Here is a 12,559-nt window from a genome sequence, read left to right on the forward strand (position 1 = left end):
AGATCTCCCTGTACACCTTTCTGTCCTCTGTCAGTCTTCCCGGAAAAAGCCAAAGGCATATAAAGCCCTGGGCCCTGGACCACATGTTTCTGTATGCCCAGGGAGTGATTCTAGGCCACTGTAACTCTGCAGGATGTGGCTTAGGCCTGTTCCCCACCCTCAGTGTCCCTTTTCTCTTTCTGAGGCATGCTCCTGCATTCTCCCAAGTGAAGGTTTTGGTTTTCCTTTTTGTAGACCTGGGTCTCAGCCATCTCCACCCAGGTCACCTGGGAGATCACCTCTCTCTGGGTGGGTTGGGTGTATCTCATTTAGAACCCTCTGGAATTCAGTCTTGATTTGGTCTGGTCTTAGCCATGTTTCTCATCCCCTGTCAACACTTGCTACTTGGAGAGAGGACCAGGGCTGTCTCCCAGAGTGATAGGTTTTTGCACCACGTCATATGGCCTGATGGCCTGGCACCTCATTTCTTAATGAACGTTCAGAGATGTGATGTTAATTTGACTTGCTCTTTGTATTTCTAACAGCTTAGTTTTTCTTGAAGTGAGAAGGTGATGTGAGTGAAACCAGGCTCTCCTGCACTTCACCTCTGCTTTGGAAGAATCCACAGAGGCCCACAGCATACAGATCGAGTTCCCAAGACTCAGGGACCGTGTTGGATTCGTCATCCCTTTAGAGAGTGGGGAAGGGAAGGCACATGTGGAGATAGTGCAGGGTGGCTGAGGATGGGCGGCGCCAGCTCCGGGGTTTCAAATCCATATAAGGCTGTGGTGGGAAGAGTGCCCCTTCACTGTGGCACTCAAAATTGAAGTCCTGATTCCTTCAGTTAGCAGTGCTTCCTGTGTGCCCAAATGCTGAGGGAATGAGCCCTGTGGGCACCTCCGAGACAAGCCTTCTAGGCAGAATTCCAGGAAGTGGGCTGGAAGAGGGATGAGAACATGGCGATGCCTTGAGAGAAGAGCAATGAGTAAATGGTGTGGCGGGTAAGCACTGAAATGTTAATTATCCGTAACCAACTTGACCCCCTGACTATCTCATCTCTTTCATGGCTCTACTGAGATGTCACCTTCTCCGTGAGGCCTTCCCTGACCACCGTTTTAAGACATTGCAACCTGCTTCATGTTCTCTCCCTCCTCCCTACTTTATTTTCTTCATGTAACTTGTCACCAACTACCAAGGTCTATGTGCAGTCTATCTGCAACATCGCCTACAATATATATGCAACATCAGTCTATCTGCAGTACATATGCAACATATAGTCCATCTGCAACATAAAATGTATTCAGTATATTTGTAATATTTGGTCTATATGCAATGGTATATATGCTACATCAGTCTATAAACAATAAATATGCAATGTATAGTCTGTATGCAGTCTATGTGCAATATATATGCAACATAGAACCTGTACGCATGTATATATGCTCAGCTCTGTGGTTTGCTTACCTGTTTTGTTCACTGCTCTTTTCCTGGTACCTGACAGAGTGCCAGGCATATAGTAGTGAGTATCCAAATTAATGGATTTGTTTGAGTAATCCACTTAACCATTCTGAGTCCCCTTCCTATCTGGAAGATGAAGAACAGTACCTTGTCATGGAGTTGTGAGGGTTAAATAGGAAGATTCCCCATAGAGTCCAGGACAGTGCCTGGCACTGAAAAAGCCCTCAGGGAATAAGTGCCGTTCCTACATTATAATAACAATAGGGATGGAGAGAGGGACTGAGCCTAAAGGGAGCTTTACAGAGGAGGGGTCATGGGAACAAAGCTCACACATTGTTGACTGGGGAAACTGCTTATAGTTTCCAAAAACCCCAGGAATCCAATTTTCCTGGAATGTCGGGCAAAAAGGCAGGAAGCAGTAGATGGAGGGGGAAGGGAGGCTGGCAGAGGCCTCATCTAGAAGGACCTTTATTGACCTACTACGTTTGTCGTGAAGCAAATGAGAATTCAGGAGAAATTTTTAATTTAGGAGAAGGATGAGATCCAGTTTGTGCCTTAGCACGGTCACCATGGCAACGATGTAGCATCAGCGAGCCTGGGTTAGGAGCTTGTTGCAGGAATCTGGGTGCAGTCTGTGGAACACTGATCTAAAACAGTGTTGGGTGGAGGGGGGCCCGGGGGGGGGGGGGCTTTTGGAGGGGGGTGACGTGCTCAGGTCCCAGAGGCAGGCTGCTAGGTTTGAATGACTCCCTAGCTGGACAGCTTTTGGCAGATTATTTAACTTCTCTGTGCCTCAAATTCTTCACCTGTAAAATGGGGCTGATAGTGCCTACATGATCATTGGAAGGCTTAACTGGGATGACTGGTTTATTTACATTTAATGCATTACATTAATTATAAGTGGATTTTATTTTATCTACTATCTTACTATTCTTTTGATGTTTGTCCCACCTGTTTTATATCTTTTTCTCTTCTTCCTTGCCTTTTAGATCAGTCAAGTATTTTTTAATTTCCAGTTTTTCGCCTCTGCTATTATTCATCCTTTTACTCTTTCTTTTTTTTAGTGGTTATCCTTGTGATATCAGCATGCATTCCTGATTTATAAGAGTCTGAGAAAGCTTTGTAATTTTCACCCTTCAGAGTCTTAGAACACTTTGATTCCATTTTACCCTTTCTACCATTTTTTATTGGTGACTGTGCATTCCAATTCCATGTGTATTTAACATAAATAGATATATAACTCCCGTAACTAACATCGCTACTAACGTAAAAGCCGGTGTTCATTTAGATGTACCAGCACGCTCACTTTCCATTGCTGGTTGTCACCTCCTGCATTTCAGTGTGTTTCCTGTAATCATTTTCCTTCTGCTTGAAGAATTCATTTTGGTTTCTTTCTCCCCGCCCCCCCCCCCAACCTGTGCTAATGATGCACTCTCTTATTTTCTGTTTGATTGGCAATGTCTTTATTTTGTCTCTACTTTTTGGAAGGTATTTTCACTGGGAATAGAATTCTAGGTTGGCAGTTCTTTCCTTTTCATTCTGTGGTATTCTGCTGTTATTATTTCTGTTGATAGATTAGTTATTAATGTCATGGTTGTCCCTTTGAAGGTGTGTTGTTTGTTTTTCTCCTAAATGCTTTGAAGATGCTTCTCTTTGTTTTCCATTAGTTTCATTTTTAAATTTGTTTTTATACTGTACTTTGTGAATCAGACTTGGAAACTTTTTAGCCATTATCTCTTTAAATGTTGCTTTGGATCCCTCTTCCCATCCCATCCTAGGACTCAGTCAATGGCATTACCATCCACCCCAGCTGCTCAGTCCAGACCAGTGATCCATCCTTGACTCTGGTTTTTCTCTCAGCCCCCCATCCTTACATCAGCTCCATTCACAAGCCCTGTCCTGATCCACTTCCACAATTATGTCCTAAATCTGTCTGCTTCTCCAACCCCATTTTATATCATTCTTTCTTCACTTCCAGGCACAGAAGCCACCTGTTAATGTCTTGAACACAGGGTCTTGACACACCTGCCATTTCCTCTCAGGAATGCTCTTCCTTCAGACATTCATACAAGTCCTTTTTTCTCCTAGTGGAGCTCAGGAAGCCCTCCTTGGACCCCTGTTGCCCTCTTTATCTCATTACCCTATTTGTTTTTCACAGGCTCTGTTATTTCAACTTTACACATATATAGACTGAGGCTCAGAGGGAATAAATAGATCACACAGGTAATGAGTGGTAGATCTTGGAGGTGAATTGGGCCTATTAAAGCTTGCATTCTTTTTTTTCACATTATTACTCCCAATACCTTACATGATAGTAAGGGAATTGAATAATCAACATACAGAACCGCATTTAACAATACAGTTACTAGAAGGAGAATCCTTTCTAGATTGTATAAAGTCCTTTTCTTTGTAATCTCTGAGTAATTTTTATTATATAAATTCAGGAAGTGAGGAAGTTTTGCTTTTTGGTAACAGAATTTAAGGGAACCTCCTTGACTCAATTTTTTCTTTTTTTTTGAAACCATAAAGTAATCATTTTAGACTTAGAGAAAAGTTGCAAAAAAAAGTTCAAAGAATTCCTATATACTCTTCACCTACTGTTAGCATAATGTGTAACCACGTACAGTGTTCTAAACCAGAGATTAACATTAGTATAATACAATTAACTGAATTACAGACTTTATCTGGGTTTCACCAGTTTTTCCACTTCTGTCCAGCCTCAGGTCCCACAGTGGTCTTAATTGTCATGTCTCCTTGGTTCCTCTGATCTGTGACAGCTCTTAGTCTTTTATGACCTTGACAATTTTGAAGAGAACTGGCCAGTTATGTAGAATGTCCCTGCATTTGGATTTCTATTGTGCATAGTCACAATTAGATTGAGACTTTGCGGGGCTTTTTTGGCAAGAATGTCACAAAAGAAATATGCCCTTCTCAGTGCATCGTAGGGAGTACTTGATATTGATGAGTCATTACCGGCGTTATCAGAACTTTGGTCACTTGGTCAAGGTGATGTTTTCAGGTTTCTCCACTGTAAAATTACTAATTTTCCCTGTGTACTTAATAAATGTCTTGGGAGAGATACTAGTAAACCAGGCAACTATCTCCTTAGACTTTGGCCAACTCTCCAAACTTTAGCATCTGTCGGTGGATCTTGCCTGCGACAATTTTTATTACTGTGGTGTTCTAATGGCAAAAGAAAGGCATTTTAAAAACCCAATTTCATAAGAAGTCCCTAAGCAGGGCAGGTACAGGGGGTTGGATCAACACCTCATTGGTGTCATAAAGGACCAAGGTTCTTGTGCCGTCTGCCATTCTCAGCGTGGTGGCCTTCATCCCCAGATCTGGCCTTTAATAAGCATAAACTTGTCAAGCAGAGGCTTGACAACATCCAGTTAAAGAAGGTGGGACCTCTCTCTACCTAGGTCTCTTGACCAGTAAGAATGTTTCCCAGAGACCATTCCCAGGCCCCTCTAAAAATCCTTTCCTTCTGTTGACTAGGATCTTGGTTACCTGCCTATGACCAAGTTGCAGGAAAATTGAAGGAGGTGTCTGAGATTTCTCGCCAGTGTCTGGGAGGGTACATGGGTGGGCTCTGGCAGAGAAGAGGCCTGGGGGAGTGAGTGTGGGGAGGCAGCCCAGCCCCGGAGGCAATGCCTTGCAACAGAATCTTTGGAAATCTCAGTAAATATTTGTGGAATGAATGAGGTTCTTTGTCTCTTGCCCGGAGACATAATCAGCCATTACCTGGAGGCATTAGAGCTCTTGCCTGTGGAATCAGAGAGTGACTTAGAGAGTGAATCAGGGCGACAGTGAGGATATCTTGGCAGGATGGCAGAATGACAAATGTGGGTCCCTGTTTGGGGAATTCCCAGCTTTGCAACATCCTTAGCTTTCTTGTGCCTTGGTCTCCAGCAGGATGACGCATCTCTGGCCCTGTTCCCTCTCAAAAGCCTGGAGAGACCTTACAGATGCACTTTTGAGGGAGGACAGAGAAACCTGTCTGCTGTTCCACCTCCCTCTACTCAAAAGGCTCTCCGGAGGCAAAGGGACACTGAAAGGAGGTCCCTGCCCCTAACACTCAGGCGTCTGGCTCTGGGGGCCTTGGGCGCAGCCTGGTAGCTTGTTTGGTAAATAATGACATCGTTATAAATATTTAATAAGTCAAGGGACTGCAGCACATGCAAAATTGATGAGGTCCCTGTGTGGGAAATGCGGGCTTTTCTCTGTGCGTGTGCTCTGGAGGACGCAGTTAGAGGCTGACGTCTGCTCAGGCTGACACCTGTATTTGTGGTAGGGCTGATGAATGGCCGGAGAAATATCCGCCATGTTCAGGAAGCATCGATCCATCATGCTGGAGTTTCGGCTGAGGGAGGAATTCACGGCCATCAATATTCTCCGTGTTTATTAAGCACCGCATGCTGCGGGAGGCAGTGAGTCCTGCACCGGTCCTGGGAGCAGCGCCTCCAGAAAGGGCACGGTGGCTCCTTGATGAATGACTTTAATAAGAAGCAGCTTGGAAGCACCTTCAAGTAAGAAACTAATAACAATAATTAGATGTTTCTTAATCACTTATTTATTTTATAATTTATGCCCTGCCTGCTTCTGGAAAAGGAATGGAAGTGGCTTGCAATTAAAACACATCTACCCAGGATGGTTCAAATGAAGATAAACACGAGATCAGAAACTGTATTGAGGGAGTGGATTTTTCTTAATCAACTTTCCTGCTACCCACCGAGAATATTGTATCCCCTCTCCTCAGCAGTCACCTTTTGCTCCGCGGAGCCACGGGATGTAGCAAATGTAAAGCAGCGGCTGGAGGTGTCCTGGGGACAGGAGGATGAGGCGGGAGCACGATGTGACCCGTAGTCTCGGCATCTCGGCACTGGGCTCCCAGCCACATTTGCATTTCATTTATCATCGCTCCAAACAAATCTGTGTCTGTGGCAGGGTGGCATGAAAAATTAATGCCCCTGTGTCAGGCAGAGCTTGTCAGAGTGACAGTGCAGAAAGGAAATAACAAAGGGGCGACATGTGTGGCACTTTCTACTTAACAACCACTCTCATGTTCCCTGAACGCCTTCTCCTAAGCCTGTGGGGTCGGGCTAATGGGGCTTCAGCAGCCAGAGCCTCCCTGCGAGCTGAGGACAGAAAGCCAGTCTCTACGCAGTAGCTCAGGCCGTGTGTCTGGCATGTGCTGTCTCCTTCTCACCCCCATGGGAGCAGAAGTAGCTGTGGTCAGAGCTGGGTGACCAGTTTCCCAGGCTTTGCTGAGCCCCCCTGGGCTCACAGAAGCAGAAAGAAGGCAGCCCCCCAGAGGATTCTCAGAAAGCAGGCTAGGGCAGAGAGATGTTAGACAGGCTCCAGGGTGGGATTACGTGGGGGACAGGTGTGCAAGAGGACAGGGAGGGGAGGTTCCAATGTGTGATGCCTCCGAACCTGTGTGAGAGAGATAGATGTTTTCCCGCATGTGTAGATGCTCCACAGATGTTGGCCCACTCCGAATCTCACGTTGGCTTCTTTCTGACCTGTGGTCATAGTGGTGGGAAGAGCCACCTCCTTCCTGCAGTAGGGATGGTCTAATGGAGCAGTTTTGAAATCATGGATTCTGGAGCCAGACTGCCTGGGTTCAAGTCCCAGCTTTACCGCTTCCTAAAACTTTGAGGCCTTGAGTACATTTTTAAACATTTTTTGTGTCTCGGTGTCACATATATACCTAGAAAGAAGTCTGGTGCTTGGTGTTAATTGGGTTAGTGATGATTATTTCCCTGACCTTCATCCAAGGTGAGTGGTCAGGGAAGGGCATGGAACTCCCTGACCTAGCCTTGAGCCACATCAAAAAGGTCATGTGGCTGGAGCTGTGGAGCGAGCATTAGGAGCTTGTTGATTTGTTGAATGGCCTTGGGAAAATGTACATCCTCTTCTGTCTGGTTGACCCACCAAAAAAAAAAAAAAAAAAGAAAAAAGAAAAAAGAAATCCCTCTCACCTTACTTCCCCACCAAGCATGAGTATAAATGTGATTTTAGGGTTATTAGATGAAGCACTCTGACCCCAGCTGGGGGTGAGCACGGCACTGTCTTCTTACGAAGGAGAAAGGAACAAAGCTTTCCTGCCCTCTGTGGAAATTTAGTAATAATCTTCAAGCACTGGATCTCTTTACTCATTGCACATTAGAATCCCCTAGGGAGTTTTTAAAAAAGCATTCCTGAAGTCTGAAAGCCTCACATAGAGATTCTGATTGATCTGAAGTGAAGCCTGGGTAGCAGTGTGTTTTTGTGGCTCCCTACAACACATTTACCTGTTGAACTAGTGAGGAGGTGATGAGTGAGTCCAGAGAATCTGCAGGAGGAAGGTGTGTGCACCTCTGCCCTAAGGGCTATGACATGGTTTTGTACAGAATGACAGATAAGGCAAAAATTGTGAAGGTGGTTCCAAAATGTCTGGAGTTTGGACAGACTCTGAGGTAGATCATTCACTGTTGGTTTGGGGCTAGCTGGGCCATCAGGTCTCCTGCTCTCGCCCGTGAAATAGAAACTTTTGCCAACACTTAGGCAAGTGTTAGGAGGCATTGAGAAGTGAGTTTATTTCCCTGGGTTAATGTGCATGTTCTCTGCAAGACAAACTGGCAATTGTCCTCAGTTCTATTCTTGACCCTGCGAGAGGCCGCATTTCCCAGCCTGCCTGTAGATAGGTGTGGTCCTCCGACTAAATTCTGGCCAGGAGGGTGTAAGAGGACGGGATACATGCAACTTTTGGATCACATCTTTTAAAAGGAAGCAGGTTGACCTCCTGCTCCTCTCTTTCCCCTTCCTGTCGGCTGGGAAATGGTGGCTCCTGCAGCAGAACCGAAGCCACACGTGAGGGAGGGCAGTGCAGTCCAGCGGCTCTGGACTACGGTGTGAGAGAGAAGAAAAGCCTGTTATTTTATTGAAGTCACCTCATTGTTAAGTGTTTGTTTCAGTGGCATAGCCTCCACTCTAACTAGCGTATGATTCCTTTGGCACCAACTTTGGCACACACCAGAATTCTAGGAAGAGGAAGGGGAAGAGTAGAAAGAGGAGGGGAGAAGAAGAAGGAAAGAGTGGGAGGATCTTCCCATGTCTTTGCCACCTTGGTGATCTGTGTTCGTCTCCTCTCGAGTACCACAAAAGTCTTCCTTGTGGCCAAGTCCGTCCTCTCCAGCATCACCACCAAACACTTCTTTAGTTCCACACACCTCTGATTGACAGCATGTATCACAGTTGTGATTTTCACACACCCCTTTGGCTCCTGTTTCACCCTCAGGTTGGCTCTCAGCTGCCTCAGGTTCTCAGGTCGTTGTCCAAATCCTGCCAGGGCCAGGGGATGTTATTCCTTGACCCCCTTGTCTCCCTGCCATTAGGAAGCAATGATCTGAGGTCAGACTCTGTGCCCTGTTTCTTGGATCAAAATATGGCCCTGATGGAGGCTTTCATTTTCTCTGTAGATTCCATTTGGCGACCTAGCCTTTGAAGATTTGTTCATTCATTCAACACATATTTATTGAACACCTACTGTGCGTCGGCCACAGTGTGCCCATCACTGGGACAGAGTGTTGAGCAAACCCAATGTGCTCTTTGCTTTCATGCGGCTTGCAGTCAAGTGGGAAGAAAGCATTAACTGAATAACTTCATTGGATTCGCATTATTCATAGAGAAACATTTGTATTTTTCTACTTTGCTCAGGTCTATCAGAAGAATGAGAGCAATATTACCCATGAGTGGCTTTTTTTCCCCTGGAAATGAAGAGAAATCTAGTGTCATTTTGGTTTTTGTGATTTAGACTTTTCCTCTCATAAGGCAAGCAAAGGAATAAGCTGGAGAAAAGGATTTTTACAGAACAGATAACAATTTAAAGCTGTGTGTCTGACTCTTTCTCTCTTCCAGTATCTTTCTGAAGTGTCCTGGCTTAAACCAAAGGGAAAGCTCTATACCACTCCTACAAATAAAAGCATCGTCCCTTCACACTTGAGACGTCAAGACAGCGAGAGAGGAGAGCTCAGTGTGGGGGTAGGGTTGTACCCCCCAAAACCCGTGACCTTGAGAAGGTATTGCCAAAAGCGATGGAAGGATTCCCCCACTTCCAACCTCCCTAAACCCCATAACATCTGTGGAATCAGTGAGAGGATAGAGAAAAGGGCCAGGGAATACAGGACGATCCAAGGGACAAGTCCTGAGATCTAGGAGGGTGTGTGTGGGTGGGTCCTTCAGTGCTGCCTGGAGCCTGCATTCACAACCTGTAGGGGTGGAGGGGGGACCTTGTTGTGTGTGATCAGTACCTGCCAGGTAGCCCCTTGGGGAAGGGGTTATTGTGGAGGCGAGAGGAATAACTAAATGCATAAATAAGAGAAGGAACTTTCAATCATTTATGAAAGAAGGCTTTTCACAGACTGAATATGATAATATGCCATAAACCAAGGGGAGTGTTTACCTCAACTTTCTGCAACTGAGGTCAGTGAGACAATCTAATGATCAAACAAGGTAGAATTTTACTTCTCCTTTTCATCTCACAGTCCATCAACATGAGGAGTCTTTATGAAGCTCACTTTCAGCTCCTGGCATTGAACTACCTTCACCTATTTCTGAGAAAAGTCTCTGGACACGTGCAGGAATTCCTCAGAGTGCAAGAGGGGGAGTATCCTCAGGACTCAGAGCAGGGGCCACATGGTGAAGCCCTGGGCTGCTGTGAGATTCTGGGGGAGGGATAATGGAAACACAAGCAGGGTCCTATGGAAAGGTATCATCAGAGAGGCAAAAGGAATTTTGGAGATAGAAAGCATGATTTTAAAAAATGGGATAGCATCATCAGATGAATAAATTAAAAGGCTTTATCAACAAATTCCTCTAGAATTTGGTTAAAAAGGACAAAAATCATAAAATCCAAGATATGAAACTAGATCAAATTATTCAATACTTATGTAAAAGGAGTTCCAGAAATACATAATGAAGTAGATGGAGGGGAAGAAATAATCAAAGAAAAGAAGAAAATTTGCTTGACCTGAATACTTAAATTTTCATATCAAAAAGACTTCCTGATTTATGCTTAGGATTAATTGGGGAAAAAAAAAAGTTCTGCACTTGGAGATGTTTTGTGGATTTTTATAAATTCTATGTATAAAAAGATATTAAAACTCAGGGAAAAGAAGAGCAAACTAAACTGAAAGCAAGCAGAAAGAAATAATAAAGGTTACAGCAGAAATTAGTAAAACAGAGACTAGAGAAATAATGGAGAAAAATCAACAAAACCAAAAGTTGGTATTTTGAATGAGTCAACAAAACTAGCAAATCTTTAGTTAGACTAATCAAGAAAAAAAGATTCAAATTACTAAAATCAAGAATGAAAAAGAGGACATTGTGAGGTTATGATTGATTATAAGAAATATGTATTTGGTCTTCATCAGGTTCCTGGCACAGAGCTCCCAAAACCTTTAGAATTTCCTAATGTGAAAGGAGTGTCTTTTGTTATTCATGAGAAGCCCCTTCAACCACACCTGAGTTTACTTTAATGAAGTGATTTTGGGAAAGCCCCTGAGGAAGGAGTGGGTTGTTGGTTGCTAGGGGAACCACCTATGCTTAGAGATTTGGAAATTTCAGCCACACCTCCAACTTTCAGAGACCAGAGAGGGTTGAGTTAATTACCAATGGCCAATGCTTAATCAATCATGCCTACTTAATGAAGCCTCCATAAAAATCCTTATTAAAGTACAGTGGTTGGGGGTGCCTGGGTGGCTCAGTCAGTTAAGTGTCTTACTTCAGCTCAGGTCATGATCTCGCGGTTCATGGGTTGGAGCCCCGTGTCGGGCTTTGTGCTGACAGCTCGGAGCCTGGAATCTGCTTCAGATTCTGTGTCCCCCTCTCCTTTGCCCCTCTCCTGCTCACGCTCTCTCTCTCTCTCTCTCTCTCTCTCTCTCTCTCAAAAATAAACATTCAAAAAAATTTTTTAAATAATAAAGTACGGTGCTTGGAGAGCTTTCCAAGCTGGTTGGTGAAGACAGAGGTGCTGGGAGGATGATGTGCTTGGAGAGGGCATGAAAGCTCCTTGCCTCTTCCTACATAGCTTTGCCCGATCCATCTCTGCCCATTGGCTGTTCCTGAGTTGTATCCTTTGGTAATAAACTGGTTATCTAGTAAATAAACTGTTTGCTGAATTGTGTGAGCCACTGTAGCAAATTATCAGACCTTCCGAGGGGGTTGTGGGAACCTCTGATTTATAGTCAGTCGGCCAGAAGAATAGGTAACAAAATGGACGTGCATTTGGTATCTGAAGTAGAGGCGAGGGACAGCCTTAACCTCTGCAGCCTGTACTAACACCAGGTAGACAGTGTCAGAGCTGTGAAATTATAGGGCATCCCACTGGTATGCACAGAGAACTAGAGGATTACTTGGTGTGGGGAAAACTCTCCCTCATTTGGGTGTTACATGTGAAGTATTGAGAATAGTAGTAAAAGGTTTGGGAAGAGAAACTGAGTTTTTTCCTTCTTACAATATTGCTACCAACCTTACAGAAATAAAAAAGATTATGAGGGAATCCTATGAACACTGTAGCCAGTGAATTAGACAACTTAGGCAAAATGGACAAATTCCTAGAAAGATAGAATGTACCAAAACTGACTCAAGAAGCAGTAAAACATCTGAATAGACTCTGAACAAGTAAAGAGATTTAGTAAAATTTTAAAAATTATCCACAAAGAAAAGCTCAGGCCTAGATGTCATTGGTTAATTCTACCAAACGTTTAAAGAAGAATTAATACCAGCCCTTTCCAAAAAGCAAAGGAGGAGGGAACACTTTGCAATTCATCCAATGAGGCTAATATTACCCTGATAGTCAAACAAATTAAAGACATCACAAGAAAAGGAAACTAGGGACTAGTGCCTCATGAATATGGATGCAAAAATCCTCAACAAAAACTAGTATATAAATGATTACACACTGTGGCCAAGTGGGATTTATCCAAGCAATGCAAGGTTGGTTGAATATTTCAAAGTCAATTAATTTAATATACTATATGAATGAAGGACAAAAGCCACATGATCATTTCAATAGATGCTAACATCTCTGCATTATAAAAATACTCAACAAACTAGAAATAGAAGTATATTTCCTCAA

Source organism: Felis catus, chromosome E3 (assembly GCF_018350175.1).
Source record: "Felis catus isolate Fca126 chromosome E3, F.catus_Fca126_mat1.0, whole genome shotgun sequence".
Lineage (NCBI taxonomy): Eukaryota > Metazoa > Chordata > Mammalia > Carnivora > Felidae > Felis > Felis catus.